Source organism: Cupressus sempervirens, chromosome 2 (genome assembly GCF_028749045.1).
Source record: "Cupressus sempervirens isolate cs-2001-9-10 chromosome 2, ASM2874904v1, whole genome shotgun sequence".
Classification (NCBI taxonomy): domain Eukaryota; kingdom Viridiplantae; phylum Streptophyta; class Pinopsida; order Cupressales; family Cupressaceae; genus Cupressus; species Cupressus sempervirens.
Window position 1 is genome coordinate 134234229 of NC_143119.1, and position 20343 is coordinate 134254571.

The window sequence follows — 20343 nt, forward strand, 5'->3', positions numbered from 1 at the left end:
TTCAAAAGTTTTTGTTACCCAACTGGTGTAGAATACATAATGCTTTTCATTCTGAGATATCATGCACCATGTGTAAAGAAGCAGTTACACAAGTTTCCAAAATGGTTCCAAAAGCATGCATAGCAGAAAATGTGGTCAAAGTGAACTCATCTTGTATGAAAAGTTTAGATCCATAGCAAGAAAGAATTTGAGAAGGTGAAATAGGACAAGAAGAACATAAAAAAATTCCAAGGATTCAAAGGTAAAATCACCCATGGAATATGAAAATGATCAAGTGTGGACTCTATCCTTTGATCGATCCAAATCAAAGAAAGGTAGTGGAGCTGGTGCTGAACTCATTAGCCCAACTAGAGAAACATATTTGGAAGCACATAGGTTGCAATTCCTATGGACTAATAATGGGGCTGAGTATGAATTATTGGTCATTGGATTGCTCCTCGCTATCCAAAAGGGTGCCAAAATCGTACATGTACGTGGAGATTCAGACATAGTCATTGGATAGGTACACAAGAAATATACATGCCATGATAAAATATTGGGTCGTTATCCCAATAGAGTTTGGGACCTAATCAAAAGCTTTGATGCTTTCAATATTAAAAGGATAAGTCGAACAAGCAATCTAGTAGCGAGCTCTTTGGCTCAATCTGCAAGTTCATTGGAACCATTAGCCATGGATTGTGTGAAGAAATTCATGGTTAAGATAACTTTAGTACCATCAGTTCCTGACAACATCAAAAAATTTCAAGTGTTTGAAGATGATAAGCATATTCTTGATTTTCTGACAAGCTCGAGGGTATTTGAAGCACAAGTCATAGATGAATGAGAACAACAACAAGCTCAATTTGAAATTGATGAGATTATGAATTTAAGGAAAAATACCATTCCAAAAGGAATGATTAAAATAGAGAGAATTTTTTATGCAGACAGATTGAGTTCCCTCAAGTACCAAAGTACTGAAGGAGGGGAATGTGAAAAGGTGAACTTGGGAATGAGAGAAAATGCCAAGAATTTATTTATTGGGAAGGTTTGTACTCCCACAGAAAAGGAAGAAATATTGAAGCTTATGAAGGAATTCCCTAACATGATTGCTTAGGGATATGAAGATCTGAAGACATATGATATGTCTCTCATTACACATACTATTCCATTAAAGCCAAACAGTAAGCCATTTAGACAAAGGCATAGACCAATAAATCCATTGTTAGAACCACTAATACATCAAGAAGTAAAGAAGTTATTGTCAGCAAGAATTATATTCCCAGTTCGACACTCAATGTGGTTCGCCAACCTTGTCCCTATCAAAAAGAAGAATGGAGAGATAAGGTTGTGCGTGGATTTTAGAAATCTTAACAGAGCTTCAGAGAAGGATAATTATCCAGTACCATCATTAGATGAAGTGATACAAGTTGTTAATAGTTCTCAAATGATGTCATTTTTAGATGCTTATTCTGGATATAACCAAGTGATGGTAGAAGAAGAAGATAGACTAAAGATGACATTCACAACTAAGTGGGGTGCATTTTCTTATAGAAGAATGCCTTTCGGTTTGATCAATGCAGGATCCACTTTTCAAAGGGCCATGGATTATGCTTTTAGATACTTGGTAAAGAAGTGAATCATTATTTACATGGACGATCTCACACTATTCTCTTGATGCAAGGAAGATCACATCAGTGATTTGAGGAGAATCTTCAAAGATGTAGAAGATATGGGATTTCCTTGAATCCAAAGAAATGCATGTTTGTTGTCACTGAAGGTAAATTGTTAGGACATGTAGTATTAGAATGAGGAATCTCAATTGATCATGAGCACATTGAGGCAATATCAAAGATAAGATTGCTAGCTAGTCAGAAAGAATTAAAGTCATTCTTTGGGAAAATTAACTTCGTAAGGAAGTTCATAACTAGATTTACAGAGATAGTAAGGCCATTAAATGACATGTTAAAGAAAGGAGAAAGGATAGATTGGACACCTATGGCAAGAAATGCATTTGAAGAAATCAAGCAAGAAATCCTAGATGCTTCTATTTTGTTGAGTCCAGGCTACACCTAGCCTTTTTATATATATTCTTTTGCCTGAGAACACACTTGTGTAGCTATCCTCACCCAGAAGGAAGATGATCAGGATGAACATCCTACTGCATTCATGAGTTCACCATTGAAAGATGCAAAATTGAGATATCCGAATGTTAAAAAACGAGCTTATGCTTTAGTTAAAGCAATAAAGAAATTTTGACATTTAATCTTAAGAAGCAAGGTTTATGAAATAGTTCCTAATGCCACAGTAAAGACTTTGCCAATGCAGAATGAGTTGGGAGAAAGAAGAGGAAAGTGGATGGTAGTTATTCAAGAATATGACATGGAGATACAACCAATGAAGTTGGGATGAGGACAAGCTCTAGCTCAAACCTTGTCTACAATTGGTCCTGGGTTAGTACACCAAGTATATGTGTTAGAAGAAGTATCCCCAGATGAATGGTATGATGATATTGTTCATTATTTGCTAAACCATAAGTCTCCATCACACTTGAGTTCTGTTCAAAAGCGTTCATTGAGAATGAAAAGTCAAAATTTTATGCTTCAAGGATCTGTGCTATATAGAAAGAATCATGATGGGGTTTATTTAAGATGTGTTGGAAAGGAAGAGGCTAGACACATCATAGAGCATTTTCATAGTAAATATGGAACTAGTCATGGAAGTGATTTGGCTATGGCTCATCAAATATCAAGAGTAGGGTATTATTGGCCAACCTTGTTTAAAGAAACTTATGAACACATGAAGACTTGTCACACATGTCAGTTAGCTGTGACATGTGAAAGAAATCTTGCTATGCCATTACAACCTATTATTTAAGTAAAACCATTTGCAAAATGGGGATTGGATTTCATTGATCCCATTAATCTGCCATCTTTAGGACACCACTAGTATATCTTGACTGCTACATACTTTTACACTAGATGGACTGAGCCTCAGTCACTAAAAAATTGCACAACAGAGGTTGTTATCAAATTTCTTGAAGAAAATATCATCACCAAGTTTGGATGTCCCCATGAATTTGTATGTGATAATGGGCCAGCATTTAGATCCTTGAAGTTCTCAAACCAGGCATTTGAATATGGGATCACACTAAACTTTTCATCAAATTGCTATCCACAAGGGAATGGATTGGCATAATCAACAAAAAAAAATCTATTGAGTGCAATCAAGAAGTTATTAGACAATAATCCTAGAGATTGGCATACATAGCTAAGATTCACACTTTGGGCAGATAGGATCAGAATAAAGAGTTCTTTGGGGACATCTCTATATCATTTGGTCTATGGACAAGATCCAATTTTTCCTATCCAATTGAGGATTCCAACACTACAATTCATGCAAGATTTTATGGAAGGAGAAGATAGAGTGCAGACACGTTTGACTCAATTATTGCACTTGGAAGAAAAGAGGGAAGGAGCATTGGAAAAGTTTGCTAAACATCAAGGAGTTGTTAAGAGATGGTTTGACAAAATGGAAAAGGTTAAAGAATTTCAAATTTCAGATCTAGTACTTCGCTAGGATAAGGCACATGAAGAGAAAGGTGGACATGACAAGTTTGATAATCTATAGAAAGGTCCTTATCAAATTTCTAAAACTTTGGGAGATAATGCATTCAAGCTTAAGACTCTAATAGGAAAGGAAGTCCAATTTCCCATCAATGGGCAATTCCTCAAGCATTATTTTTGCTCTTAGGTTTTCTTTGTGAAGTGTAAACTGTACATAGTTAGTTTAGGTTTTCCTTTGTGGTGTGTTTTTGTTTTGTTTTTTGTTTTCTTTTAGTTAGGTGGGGGTTTCAGTTTGTCTCCCCTTTCCTGGTCAAGAGTTTGGCTTTGCATAGTTTAGGTTTTGTTTCCCTTGTTTGTTGTGTTTTTTTTTTCCTGAGTTGTCTTCCTCAGGTGATTTGGTTTTCTTTCTTCTCTTAGTTTTGTCTTAGGTTTTCGCTTTCTCTAGGTGGCTCATAGCTGTAAGAATCTCTTTTTGCAAGTGGAGTGGTGTAGTGATTTGGTTACTTCATCTAAATATTTCACCAAGTTTTGTTTATTTCATTTCTTGGATAATTGTTATGAAGATCATTACGATCTTGGCCATCTTTCATATATTTTTAGTGGGTCAGAAAACATACTTGACTTGGAAGGTTAATCAAAGATTGTCTTGACACATCAACTCTGAGGTTGCCACATATTTCACACTCTTAACTATTTCTCTAAGTCTATTTATGTGTCTTTGGGAAAGGTCATGACTTGTGAAAATTTTAAAATCTTGCTTTAGTGCCACTATAACTCCTAAACCCATGGTAAGCTTCATTTCTTACAAGCCAAGAGAAAAGAAAGAATTGAAATACCAATTCAAAAGGAATTTTAAAAAAATGATGAAATAATAAGATTGGATTTGGGGGTACACGAAAATATCCATAGGTGTTCTAAAGAATAATTTGCCAAAAATGGAGCAATCTCCGTTGGTTTTACAGCAACAACTCTGTCGGGGCTATGCATGCCTGACTAGCAGCGGGGCAATGTCCAGGATGCTTTTGAAGTCAAGAGGAATCAATAACTTGTCATGATCAATCCTAGGATTTTTGAGTGGTCTTGTCAAGTTGGAATTAATACAATTGTACACACTTAGGTTGTCGCAGAGTAAATGTGTTTTGATCCAATATATGATTATTCTCCCCTTTTTGGCTTGTTTTCTCTCTTATTGATGACATAGGATTGAGAAACTAGAGATTCTAAGTTTGAATTGAATTTTATCCTTGCAATGTTTGTAACATTTCACTCGTGGAGTCCCCAGATGTTGTGATCGGTGGTCACCATCGCCTAGGCCTAGCTTATTTTAAGTAATATGCCAGTTGTTCCTGAATGCCATGGAGCATAAGTTAGTAGGACTCAAGAAATGGTCAAATCGCTGACTGCATTAAAAGTGTGACTTCCACAATCTTAGAGCGAGATTTGGCGTCGGTGAGAAATATCTCACAAATGACAAAATCCTTCATTCTGAGAAAACCCCTCTTTTGCATGCAGAGGTGCAGATTTGAAGTGGATGTAGAAAATTTTATGAAGGATAAAATCCTCTAGTTTGAAAAAATCCCACTCCCTAAATCATGGAGCGTAGATTTATGCTAGTCATGGAATATTTTGCGAAGGAGAAAATCCTTCATTCCGAAAAAACCTCTCTTTCATATTTTGTGGAGTGCATAGTTTAGTTGGTGCTGGAAATTTTCCCATTGAAATTTAATCCATGACTACTTTAAAACTACGACACACCTATCAATTGAACAATAAAAGGATTATGCAATCTCGTCCATTTGTAGTTTCCGTATTGCAATGCCTTTTCAAAAAAGAAATATGCCATTGTCAATGACCTATCAACAAACAATATTCTGTGTAGCAAGTAATAGTTTTCTGGTTAAAGATTCTCACCATTTCATCTGCTCCCTCTCCACACATATGTCAGTATTTTCAACTCCATTCACCAAAGAAGATCAAGTTATTAAAACCAGTCTCAAGGATCTAGCACCCAATTGGGCCCAAAATATGATATAAGGGGACTCCAACGAGGAAGAGGATGCCATTCTTATGAAGGATATCTAGCTGAAGAAGGAGCAGGAAATTATTGACAGAGAGCTTGAAGAAATGTAGAGATAATTTTCCCTTATAGAACAAGAAAAAAACCACGGCAAATGATGTCATTCCTCCAAACAGTCACTCAAAATCCAATCTTTATCGCTGAGATGCTTCAAAAGAGGGATCTTGATTTAGGATAAAAAGAGGAGACTTTGGTCACCAATAGATATGGAGGAAGAGAAGAGAAATTCAAGGGATAAACTTGGTCTAGATTGTTCTACATCAAATGCCTTGACTACAATGAGTATGTTTGTGAGTAGCCATTCATGCATTCTAGATGGGTTTGAAGAATATGTGCCACTGATAGATTCAGGGATAATAAGTGCTGGACTTTTGTTTGAGGATTTAATGGCAACTTGTTTGCTAATTGCAAACCAGAGCTCAAAGAAATGAATTGACGAGACTGATTGTGAGGCTTGTGTGGGCTTGGAAAAAGGATTTTTTGGGTTTGAGTAATATGGATCAGGTAATCATCAAGGAAACCCAGTTCAAAAACTACAAAGTCCTTTTAGAAGTGCTAGACACCCATATCAAAAAATCACCCAAGTTTCTAAAAAATCCAAAAATTGAAAATTTGAAAATTCCACAAGATAGGAAAAGAAGTTTGAAAATCCAAAATCTCGTGAAAATTCAAAATTCTTGAGGATGAAAATCCAAAATCTTGTGAAAATCCCAAAAGTATTAAAAATCATGAAAAGCAGGAATATTGGAAAATTTTGAGAAAAATCTGAAATTTAAAGCAAAAGAATGAAAATTCCTTACAAAATGAAAAGTTGGATTCAGAGAAAAGCAAAAAAATGATTTTCTTTCAAAAGGATTTTTTTTTTTGGATTTACAAAATTAGATATTAGTTTTACTAATATTTAATTTGGTTGTTTAAATAATAAATCCAAAAATAAATATTGGAGAGAAGTTGCAAAAAAAGTTTGATTTTTCATTAAAACGTGGAAATTGATTAAATATTAATTTTAATTGATATTTAATTAATAAAAAATCAAATAAAAATCAAAATGGGATAAAGAAAAACTTAGCTTCATCATGAAGCTAAGAGCATCAAAATAGAAACTTTTTGAATCAAACAACAAAAAAGCAACAAGTGGCACAAAATATGGAAACCTTGATGGTTAGGTAAAGCAACTGCCTAATTTTAGTCTACAAATTTAAAGGCATCTTTTTTGAAGGATGATTTATATAAGAAACCTGCTCATTCATTCAACTTGACATAGAAATTTGAAGAGCAAATTGAGAATATGAGTGAGATTCAAGGAGTTCAAGGAAGCGGATTTTTGGGAAATTTTCTGAAATTGTTGAGGATTTTTTTGGGAATTCACGACAAAGGATATTGAATCTTATCAGAAAGGAATTTTTTTGCAGTGAGTTGTGAAAATTGCATATTTCTTGCAAAAGTATTGAAAAATGAATCTTGAAAGGAGTATGGAAATTTTGGCAAAAATCCAAAATTTTTGTCTTATGGACAAGTTGTATCTGTTTATTTTTAATACTTTCCTTGCATAGTCTTATGTGTGTACATTTTCAATTTTGTAGGAAAGGAGAATGGCAGAACCCAAGGGAACAGGAGAAACGCGAGGACAACTGATAAAGAATGAAAGGAGAGGATTCTATCCTGAATCCAAAATTGTATCAAAGTGGGCAAAAGTCAGATATACAAGCCTTGGCGGCCTTGATTTGAAATATTTTAACCATAGAATGCTCGGATACAATGACTATCACGCGACACACCTAGCTGTAAGAATTGTGAGAAGTGGAATTTTTTCTGCAGTTGGTTTCCATCCTTTTCAACATCCATAAATGATTATGGAATGTACCAAACACTATAGTCCTAGAGATAAAACCATCAGGGATTCTGAATGAAATGTTCTAGCAGATTTTTCTTCAGCATCCATTTCTGAAGCATTTGGAATTCCTTCTTACCCAAGGATGGTCACAAAGACACAAGAACAAGCACTGAGAATCTACATGTCTGGAATCAATTTCTATGAAGAAATAATCAAGAAAAGATGGTTAAAAATGAATAGATCACATAATTCCAAGATTCCTAAGGAAATAGTATGGCTTGACTTGTAGAGGGAATATAGTGACATGGTCATGATGTTGAGTCACATATTTGGCATGTCTTATTCTTATAGGTTTGAATCTTGGATGTGGTATTTTTTTGAGGAGGTGATGGTGGAAGGTGACATAATAGATTGGGTTGGGCTCATAAGTGATAATCTAAATGAACAATTCATGAATCTAGAGCATACAAGGAAATTTTACATGAGCTCCTATGTCATCTACATGCTAGCACAGAGAACAAATTATGATGGACTACGATGAAAAGGACCAATTGGAAGTGAAACCCAACACCTCAAAGTCCATGAATGTTACCCATAGTTGCATATGTATTCAAAGGATGATTACATGAGGGTTAATGATATGTTTTCTATGCACATAGTAAGAACATTACAAAAGAGGCCACATATAAGAATGTCAATGGGTGTGATGAAGTTGGTCGAGGAATATGTCACCTAGTTCATTCAGTTTCTGACCTTTTCATACATTCGAGTTTAAGGATTCTCCACGGAGCCATACAAACTTCCCAGGTACTCAACAGACAAGATGGTCTTGTTAGAGCTTACTCGACAACTTACAACCTATGAAAAGATTCAGAAAGGGAAGAAGAAGTTGGGATTACAGTTTCTAATTTCCATAGGAGAAGGGAAAATTGACGTATGCCCATGTCTAAAAGCTGCAAAAAGTCATCAGATGAGCTCCACTTCTTCTACCTTCTACTTTATTTAAAAAGGAATGATTTTGATCCTTACAACAAGATCTCATCAGTAGGAGGATCAAAGTACCAACACAAGGTTCACCTTGAAGACTTTTGGGAAAATGCAACGGACGAGAATGAGATTAGAAAAAGGTTACATTCAAGACTACCATTGAACATTATTGGAACATGCAACATATTCAAGGTTCCTAATCAAATGGAGCTGGACCCAAATGTGATGCAAAAGGGATTCAATCAAGAAATGATAGCTCAACCATATGATTGGAAGAAGAAAGAAATTATAGATCTCGAAGCTCTTTCAAATCAAGTCTTAGATCAAAGTGGTGGATCGAGCGTAAGGTGGAAAAATTAGTTTCACCAACTAATGGATTTACATATAGGTTGCTTGGACATAGACCACTTAGGGATGAAAGATCAGGACAAATATCTGAAGGGAATGCTGAGGAAAGAGGAACTCCATCTGAAGATGTAGGAACCAAGAAAGGGAAAGAGGTACCTCGAGAAAAGCATCCTAGGATCGAGGAAGTCATCCAAGAACCTCAAAATAAGAAGCAGAAACATGGAGATACTCCCTCTTGTTTGAGTCAAACTCCAAGTGTCCAAGAGATAGAAACATTTGAAAGGCAAGATGTAGGGACAAGTATAAGGAGATTTGAGCAAGAAGAGAATTTGGATAGGCCAATTCATGATAGGCTGAGTATAAATTCCTATGAAAAATCCATGCAAGAAAGAGGGAGAGATCAAGATATTGCTACAAAAGAAAGTCTCGCTATGATCTTAGAGTGAGAAATGATTAATGATGGAGATGGTCCACTAGAGGAAGAAACTCTAGGAGAAGCAATACATCTTCCAAGTGCTGAGGCCATAGTTCCTGAGGTTACAATGGATAGTTGAGGAGGTGAAGAGGAGATTGACATTCGAGCAATCCAAAGGAAAGAACAATTGGTAATTCCAGGGGAAAAAAGTATACCCATTCTATAATAGTTGAGGCAATGAATTCAATTGTGTCAACAAAGGGAGGTTGATCTAGCAATTGAATTACAGAAAATTTTGGACCATTCAAATTGATCAGAAGAACAAGAAAAAGCAAGAAGATATACTAAATTCATCAGAGGAGAATTAGGATCCAGAATCTTGTAGATTGCGACTCTCATAGTTGACAAAGGAAAAAAATAGATTGCTCTAGATGAATATCATGTGACAGAAGTAATTCTTGGTCAGGCCTCTCGAGAGGAAATATTGGAAGAATTTGGTGACTCCACATAGGCTCTAAAGGATAGGCTGAAGAAAGTAGAAGAAGGGTATGAAAAGCAGAAAAGAGAAATTTGAGCCTTATGTCAGTACATCAATAATTTGCCTCATCCAGTAAGATAGGAAGGTCCATAATTTGTCCCTCCAACAGGTGTTTCTAGTGAAGTTGTAGGTGATATTGATAGAATCAGGTGGATTGCTTTGGGTGCAAAGATTTGGATTGAAGGAATTCAAGAGGTAGCCTTCAAACATGCAAAAGAATTAATGCAAGTGCATAATAGAGCATTGGGTGCAATCTCTAGGATCTAGTGCATGGAGGAATCATGAGTGGATGAGCATATTTACCAAGAAGAGGTGATTGCTAACATTTAGAATCTAATGGAGACCCCTAAGTAGGAATTGATTGATGGTCGAGTTATCAGTGAAGGGGATGTCTATAATTTTATTCAATGGTACAATGCAGTGATCATGGCTGAGAAAATTTTTGAGAGCTTTACCAGGGAATCCAGTCGATGGAAGAAGATTGTTGATAACATCAAGCAAGGAATATCAAATGCAGTTGCATCCTTTTTATCACAGAGATTGGTGGAAGAAGAAATGACAACTGATAATCTAAAAGTCAAGTTAGAGGAATTCTTTCAACTAAATGTATATGGAAGAGATGATTTTGAGAACTTCTCCATCTTCTCAAATACAATGCACACTACTAAGGACTTACTACCAGATTGGGATGAAAGCTTGGGAAAAGTAGAAAGAGAAATTACAGTTCTAGAATTCAAGCAAGAATCTGCACCAAGCATCAATACAGAGGAGTTGGAAACAACATTAGATCAATTTTGACCCTTCAGGCAAAAAAATCAAGATAGATGCATTAAATGCATAGTGGGTGTTCTTAGGAATCATTTATTACACCCCACTCCTTCCTAAATGAGCATGCATAGTGGGCATTTATTACCCACTACAGTAGTGGATTCCTTGTTGCATTAGTGTAGATTCCTTTCCTTTGCCCTAACCTTAATTAGGGCTGATGTGGCACGATCTTGGCCATGAGTTATTGCGATCATTTGCGCCACTTGTTATAATTGAGGACCTATACAAAGGCTTGATTTCTCATTTGTAAAGGGAGATTTTTATGAGATTGTTGCTATGAGCTACTGAGCTAATAAAGTTTTCATTGGAGTTTGGTGAATACTTGATGTGTCTTAGTGCTTGCTTGTTCTCTTAAATTTCTTCAATTAGATTAAGTTTAGCATAGTCAATGTTTGGTGATTACAATGGAGAATATGATGGTGTATTGATGAATTCCTTTGGTTCATACTTTTGACATTTTAGTGATTCTAACTCATTGTGCAAAGTTAGCCTGTACCCCTTTCATGCATATGCTTAACTTCTATCATTTGTATACATTGTTCTTTATGATGGTGTATGCGGTGATATGAAAATCTTTGGCATAACCCTTGAAGATTGCACTAGTTCACACTTAGTTGTAGTATAACTGGGTGAAGAGAAATTCGGTAAATTGAGGAATTTGTCCACTAGAATACTATTTGTTGTTATCACTACCTTTAGGATTAGAATAGAATTCCTGAACCCCATCTTATTTAATTTCTGCATATTTTTTGAAAACTCCAAAAAACACTTCATTGGAAAACCTTAAGATAGCTCTCACATCCAGTATGGCTTGAAATGAATCTAAATAAACATGTAAGGCCCCTTGTGATCATTGGCAGATCACATCAACCACCGATCTTATCCACAATCAAGACCTGGCATTAAAGGAACCTTGAAGTCATTGTATGATCTTCTAGCAATCTTAGCATACACAAGACTTTATTCAAGAGAGGATAAGATATTTCAGTATTTTTTTCTATTGTTTGGGGAGTCATAAAACACACATCAATAGAAAGTATCTAAATTTTCTTGAATTTATTGTTGTGGCATCGTAGTGAATCCGTTGAAAGGTAGCAAAACTTTTGTGAATTGCTAGCTGTTGCAAATTTTGGAATTGTTGATTTCATTTTGTATATTAATTATAATTATTGATCTCTTCGTAATGGAACTATAAAAGAAATCCAAATTTGTGTAATTTTTGGAATCGTTGACATCTTTGTGAGGTAGCCCTTGCAAAATATTTGAATTTGGGTGAAATGCTAGCTATTGCAAATTTTGGAAATGTGAAGCTTAATCTTATAAACTAATCAGATCTATTGATGTACCTTACAAAAATATTTGTATGGTACCATCAATGTTAAGATGGTAACATGGTTTATAGTCTTCACAACAGTTTTTCCTTATAAATTGGGTATATGCAAATTGCTTGCTTGGCTGTCAACGCCAAATTTGAGTTTTAGTCATTGTGTTTATTTCTAACATTGTAGCATTCCACAACCTTCCCAATTCATTATTTCCTTGCTATAAACTAGATTAGAGGTCTCCCTCGTCCCTCTACTTGAATTTTTATAATTTGAACATCAAGAATTTACTTGGGGAAGATTCTGCAAGTTTTTTGTATGGGAGTCTAAAAGTAGCATCGTGAGTCTATACAAAAGCTCTTAATGGGGAAAGAGATCCAAGAACTAGAGGTGCATCTTAAGGCTTAGTTACATGTGCATGAAAAGGTCAATAAGGATTAGAAGGCCTGAAGCTTTTATATTAAAAAATTGACAAGAAACATAAAATCTATGCTTTGATCATGGTAAAATCGTGACTATGTGAAAATATATTAGAGCTTAAATCCTTCAATCTCTCTATCTCAACATCAAATAGTAATTTGTTGGGTCTTACAAAGAAGGCTCATTAGGAGGTTTTGTCATAGGACAGGAGATTACAACCAAGTATAGTTTAAGATTGTTCCTTAATTTTAACGATTCTGACTACCATTTCAGAAGCCCTATAATGCAACCTAATTATCTGCTCAGATATGCAAGGAACCATGGACTGATTAAGATAGTACACTATAGCCCTATGTGCTATAATACAGACCACGATCAGGCTTTCACCCTATTGAGACCTAGATATTGTTACTGTTTTGCATCAACCTAGAGGATATGAAACAATAACCTGTGTTGTTGTCTGAACTGCATTTTTGGACAGAAATAAAATATGTGACATATACTATACCACCAAAGCTTAGATTTTTGTATAGGAATAAATTATATATGATTTATATGGCTATGGCCTTAGAGTGTATTCATTAGATGTTACTTAATGACTGTCTAGTGGGTTGAAGAGTGAATATAACATGTGTTCTTACACACACATATATATACTCTTCCAGATTTAAAAACATTTAAATTAAGTACTATCTAGTGGATTTAAAAATTTGTTTAATATGTGTTGTTATATGTTTCTAAAAGGAATCATATGTTTTGTATGCTTTGTATACTGTTCTCATTAGAAAATTTCAACAGGTTACTGAAACGTCTTTCCTTATCTTCCCTATTCAATATTTACTGTTATCCTTTAGACATGAGTGCTTTAGGTGTTATATTTTTTACGAGCATTATATACTTCAATACTAGTCCAAGATAACTTCTATATTTTCTTTAATTAATGTAAGTTTATTGGCTTCCATTTTCTTTATTGAAATAATTGTTATATGCTACTAATGTTGTTGTTATGCAGTATGCTTCAAATCTCTCTTCTATCCATTTGTTAGCTAATCTCTAGACTTTTATCTGTAACATCTACCTGAAGTTCAAGATATATATTATGACACGTGAAGATCAAACGGATTTAGTCATTCATGAAGTATTGTTATGCAGTATGCTTCAAATCTATCTTCTATCCATTTGTTAGCTAATCTCCAAACTTTTATCTGCAACATCTACTTGAAGTTCAAGATATATATTATGACACATCAAAAATCAAACAGATTCAGTCATTCATGAAGTATTGTTCACATGCTTTCTTGAATTCTTTGGACATTTACAAATTTATTTCCTTTTCAATATCATTATGATATTGACAGTATGCAGTGCACTAATAGTGTTACCTCCAGTAATAGCTAAAATTGTTACAAGGACAAGCTCTATCAAACTAGAACAATTTTCTTAATTATATTGACACTATTTCATTATGTTAAAATTTGCATTTCATTACATTTCTATCTCTCTTGTGAACATTATTGTTATGCACATCTTTCCCAAGATTTCAATTGATCTCAGTTGAGGGCATATGTATAGTAGCACTCTACTGTCACTCTACTATCCTTTACAACATGAGAAATTTGCATCTTCCTAGATACCTATAGTAAATCAAGGAACCTTTCCATTTAAGCATGAAACCTCTATCGTCTTCAACAGGAACTTGGTTGCCCTGCAACTCTTGTTTTAAATGACCGGTACCTGATAAAAGCTTTATAAGCATCTTGTAACAAGTTTCAGGATATTTAAAGTGGGCCAAAATTCATAGTAGAAGTAGAGTCGAATTTTGTTAATGAATGGTAAGTAACCAATATCTTATATGTGATTATAAGAACAATATTTAAATTTTATTCTCTGAAGCTAATTAATGTGGAAAATTTGAAAGAGTAATGTGGAAATTTTGAAAATTGTTGTATTCTTTGCAGACTGATTACAACTCTGCCTCTAATTCAAACCCCAAAATATTGCTGCCATAGTTGTGAGGATTTAAATAAATTAAATCAATAGGCATACTTTACTGCACCTTTCCATTAAATTGTTTCAATTGCTGGAGTACATTGAAGTTTCATACTGCTATGGAATATATTCTCCTTTGAAAATTAGGCAAACAAATTAAAAAAAAAAAAGATTTTTATATGCACAATTTTTTTATCAGATTTTTTTGGCTTAAATTTCTTCAGAGACGATATATGCGTACATTAAATTTGAAGTTTGAAGTTACCATCTATTTACTTGTTTGGAAGAGTATTACAACACAATACTTATAAATAGAAAAAGTCCTTTTAGATTTTGAAAATTAACAAATATGAAAAAAAAAAATTCATATAAATGTAAATATTTTCAAAACAAAAACCAATCTACAAGAACATATATGACATCCGATGTACACATGATAATCTATTATCCAATATGAAGAAATCAAAGTACAATAAAATATATTTTGATTTTAGATAAAGGTAATGCTGCTATAAGTAATTAAATTGCTCAATTTTTACACTCAAGACAACTAAAGACATTGTTATAATAATGTTTATTTATTCAGTGGCAGAAATACATTTAATGCATGCTCAAGAACTTTCTACTACCCATGAAGCTTCCTTCTTTGAGTAATACATAAATTTAAAAATATATAGAAATCTCTAGAATGCTTTCTTTCTTGAAGCTTCTTAAGAAGTCTTTAGAAATATGTATAAGCTCTATAAATAGAGCATTCATGTCAGCTGTAAATACATGAAGAAAAATTATAGTGCTTTAATAATAAAGTGTACATATTTGATATGTTGAATCTTGTTTTGCTGCTCTTTTATTTAGTTCATCATGGTATCAGAGCTATTTTAGTTCTTTGGGTTGTTTATATATGATGCTTTTGGTATGAATGTTTTTACTTGCAGATGATGTTGTGACTGACAGTCACCATTGCCCAAGCCTGGGACCCCTGCTTTTCTAAATTTGCCAGTTTTTTCTGTATTTTGTGGAGCACAGGTCAACAAAACCAAAGGAATAGTCAAAGTGAAAAGAACCCCAACTATTTTAAAACTGTGATTTCAACATTCCATGGAGCGGGATTTTAGGATAGTGGAGGATTATTACATGAAGGACAGAATCCTCCGTTTGGAGAAAAGCCTGCTTTATATCATGGAGCACAGATTTAATTTGGCGATGAAATATTGTGCAAGTGACAAAATCCTTCACTCAGCAAAAAGCTTGCTCCTCATAAATGTTGGAGTGCAAAATTGGGCTAGTCGTGGAATGTTTGATGAAGGATAAAATCCTTCATTAAGAAAAAATCTTGCTCCCACAAATTGTGGAGCACATAATTGCTCTGGCTGAGGAAAGTTTCCTTTGGAAGGCTAATCCCCGACTATTGTGAAATTGCATTTTTAACATCAATTCAGGGAAAAAGTATCAGAGGAGGGGAGCTGCCACCCTTGGGTTGTCAGATTTTGAGTATTTCACAATGCTGAAGCAAATAAATGAAATCAAGGATTTTCTTCTCACTGCACATCGTAAAGATGCAAGGTCTGTAAAGATTAAGAGGAGCAAAGATGTTGTGAAGTTTAAGGTTAGATGTTCAAAATACCTATACACTCTCTATGTTTTTCAATCAGAGAATGCTGACAAGCTCAAGCAATCCCTTCCACCAGGTTTGACTGTTCATGACCCGTAATTTACCACGAAAGTGCAAGTTTTAACAGGGCCTTGGATATCTAAATGTGCTACTTTGTTTTAAGGACTCTCATTTTTTGTTGTGCAAGGATTTCTTTTTGACTTTAGCATGTTAAGTACCCTATATCTGTGTGACAACTTCATAGTAATTTTTAGAACACGTACATCTTGAAAATGTGTTAGCACATTTTTAGCTATGAGGTTTCATGGGGCAAAATTTTGTGTTTTTTATTTTTTAGAAGCCCTATTTTTTGGCCTAAATGTGTAAAGAAAATGGAAGTTAGATCCACACTATTCAAAAGACTGGTATGATAGAGGTGTGAAGGTTCACTAGGCTAAAAAATATAGAAAGGGAGCATGCATAAAATTTGGGGCAATGACACATGATTCCAAATCTTGTATAGAAAGACCTCGTAAAATTGGAGCAAAATGGACAAATAAGCGAATAACACCTGATGAGAAAGTGGAGAACTTTGAGCTTGATTAGGATGGCAAACGGGATAGATGGAATGGCCATGATCCAGCTACATATGCTCAGGTTATAGATAGATATGAAGCTAGGGAAGAGGCAAGGATAAAATATCTGAAAGAGCAGTAGTTGAAAAGTTGGATTCAGAGAAAAGAAAAAAATGATTTTTTCTTTCAAGAAAGATTTTTCTTTTGGATTTACATTAAAAATTAAATATTAGTTTTACTGATATTTAATTTGATTGTTTAAATAATAATCCAAAAATAATAATAATAAATGGAGAAAAGTTGGAGATGAATTTAATTTTTTTTAATTGAAATATGGAAATTAATTAAATATTGATTTTAATTGATATTTAATTAATAAAATTCAAAAAGAAAAAGATAAAAAAAGGGATAAAGAAATACTTAGCTTCATCATGAAGCTAAGAGCATCAACTATAGAAACTTTTTGAAACAAACAGCAAAAAAGTGACAAGTGGCACAAAAGATGGAAACCTTGATGGCTAAGTAAAGCAACTACCTAATTTTAGTCTATAGCTTTAAAGGCATTTTTTTTGAAGGATGATTTATATAAGAAACCCTCTCATTCATTCATGCTTACATAGAAATTTTAAGAGAAAAATTGAGAATAGGAGTGAGATTCAAGGAGTTCAAGGAAGAAGATTTTTGAGAAATTTTCTAAAATTGTTGAGGACTTTTCTAGGAATTCGTGGCAGAGGATTTTGAATCTTATCAGAAAGGAAATTTTTTTGTAGTGAGTTGTGAAAATTGCATATTTCTTGCAGAAGTATTGAAAAGTGAATCTTGAAAGGAGTGTGGAAATTTTGGAAAAAATCCAAAATCTTTGTCTTATGGACAAGTTGTATTTGTTTGCATAGTCTTATGTGAGTGCATTTTGTATTTTGTAGGAAAGGAGAATTGCAGAGCCTAGGGGAACAAGAGAAATGCGAGGACAACTGATAAAGAATGAAAGGAAAGGATTCTATCCTGAATCAAAAATTGTGTCAAAGTGGGCAAAAATCAAAGATACAAGCCTTGATGGCCTTGATTTGAAAGATTTTAAGTAGAGAATGCTCGGATACAATGACTATCACCTGACACACCTAGCCACAAGAATTGTGAGAAGTGGAATTTTTGCTACAGCTGGTTTCCCTCCTTTTCAGCATTCAAAGTTAATCGTGGAATGTACCAAACACTATAGTCCTAGAGACAGAACCATCAGGGATTCTAAACGAAATGTTCTGGAAAATTTTTCTCTGGCATCTATTTTTGAAGTGCTTGGAATTCCTTGTCACCCAAGGATGGTCACAAAAACACAGGAGCAAGAACTAAGAATCTATACCTCTGGAGTCCATTTCTATGAATAAATAATCAACAAAAGATGGTTGAAAAAGAATAGATCACATCATTCCAAGATTCCTAAGGAAATAGTATGGTTCAATTTGTAGAGGGAATATAGTGACATGGTCATGATGTTGAGTTACATATTTGGCATGCCTCATTCTTATAGATTTGAATCTTGGATGTGGTATTTTTTTGAGAAGGTGATGGAGGAAGGTGACAAAATAGATTGGGCGGGCCTCATAAGTGATAATTTAAATGAACAGCTGATGAATCTAGAGCATACAAGGAAATTTTACATGAGCTCATATGTCATCTACATGCTAGCATGAAGGACAAATTATGATGGACTACGATGTAAAGGACCGATTGGAAGTGGAAGCCAACACCTCAAAGTCCATGAATGTTACCCACAATTGCATTTGTATTCAAAGGATGATTACATGAGGGTTAATGATATATTTTACATGCACATAGTAAGAAAACTACAAAAGAGGCCACATATAAGAATGTCAATAGGTGCGATGAAGTTGGTCGAGGAATATGGTGCCTGGTTCATTCAGTTTCCCACCTTTTCATACATCCTAGTTCAAGGATTCTCCACGGAGCCATACAAACTTCCTAGGCACCCAATAGACAAGATGGTCATGTTAGAGCTTACTCAACAACTTACAGCCTATGAAAAGATTCAAAAAGGGAAGAAGAAGTTGGGATTGCAGTTTCCATTTTCCATAGGAGAAGGGAAAACTGAGGTATGCCCATGTCTAAAAGTAGAAGAGAGATCATCAGATGAGCTCCACTTCTTCTACCTTCCACTTTATCCAGAAAGGAATGATTTTGATCCTTGCAACAAGATCTCATCAGTAGGAGGATCAAAGTACCAGCACAAGGTTCACCTTGAAGACTTTTGGGCAAATGCAGCAGACGAGAATGAGATTAAAAAAAGGTTGCATTCAAGACTACCATTGAACATTATTAGAACATGCAACATATTTAAGGTTCCTGATCAAATGGAGGAGGACCCAAACGTGATGTGAAGGGTATTCAATACAAAAATGATAGCTCAACCATATGATTGGAAGAAGAAAGAAATTATAGATCTCAAAGCTCTTTCAAAAGAAATCTTAGATTTTACAAAGTGGTGGATCAAGTGTAAGCTTGAAAAATTAGTTGCACTAGCTAATGGATTTACATATAGGTTGCTCGGCCAGAGACCACTTAGCGATGAAATATCAGGACAAATATCTGAAGGGACTATTGAGGAAAGAGGATCTACATTCGAAGATGTAGTAACTAAGAAAGGCAAAGAGGTACCTCGAGAAAAGCATCCTAGAATTGAGGAAATCATCTAGGAACCTCAAAATAAGAAGCAAAAACATGGAGATGCTCCCTCTTCTCTGAGTCAAACTCCAAGTGTCCAAGAGATAGAAACATTTGAAAGGCAGGATGCAGGGACAAGTATAAGGAGATTTGAGCAAGAAGAGAATTTGGATAGGCCAATTGATGATAGGCTAAGTATAAATGCCTATGAAAAGTCCATGCAAGAAAGAGGAAGAGATCAACATATTGCTACACAGGAAAGTCTCACTATGATCTTAGAGAAAGAAATGATTAATGATGGAGATGGTCCACTAGAGGAAGAAACTCCAGGAGTAGCAATACATCTTCCAAGTGTTGAAGCCATAGTTCCTGAGGTTACAATGGATAGTCTAGGAGGTGAAGAGGAGATTAACATTTGAGCAGTCCAAAGGAAAGAACAATTGGTAATTTTAGGAGACCAAAGTATACCCATTCTAGAATGGTTGAGGTAGTGAATTCAATTGCGTCAACAAAGGGAGGTTAATCCAGCAAATAAATTACAAGAAATTTTGGACCAATCAAATTGATCAGAAGAACAATGGAAAGCAAGAAGATATACTAAATTCATGTAAGGAGAATCAGGATCCAGAATCTTGCAGATTGTGACTCCTATAGTTGACAAACAAGAAAATTAGATTTCTCTGGATGAATATCATGTTACAGAAGTAAATCTTGGTCGGGCCTCCTGAGAGAAAATATTGGAAGAATTTGATGACTCCACATAGGCTTTGAAGGATAGGCTGAAGAAAGTAGAAGGGTATGAAAAGGAGAAAAGAGAAATTAGGGCTTTATGTCAATACATCAATAACTTGCCTCATCTACTAAGAGAGGAAGGTCCATCATTTGTTCCTTCAATAGGTGTTTCTAGTGAAATGGTAGGTGGTATTGATAGAATCAAGCAAGTTTCTCAGGGTGCAAAGATTTGGATCGAAGGAATTTAGGACGTAGCCTTCAAACATGATGAAGAATTAATCCAAGTGCACAATAGGGCATTGGATGCAATCTCTAGGATCCAGTTCATGGAGGAATCATGGGTGGATGAGCATATTTACCAAGAATAGGTGATTGCCAACATTCAAAATCTGATGGAGACCCCAAAGAAAGAATTGATTGATGGTCAAGTTATCTGCGAGGGGGATGTCTATGATTTTATTCGATGGTA

At 34.7% G+C, this 20343-nt stretch overlaps 1 pseudogene; it reads left to right on the forward strand.

Annotated features, from left to right (window-relative positions):
* The first annotated feature begins 15801 nt into the window (after window positions 1–15801).
* On the forward strand, window positions 15802–16011 carry LOC149571402 (large ribosomal subunit protein eL38z/eL38y pseudogene; annotated as a pseudogene).
* The last annotated feature ends 4332 nt before the right edge of the window (window positions 16012–20343 follow it).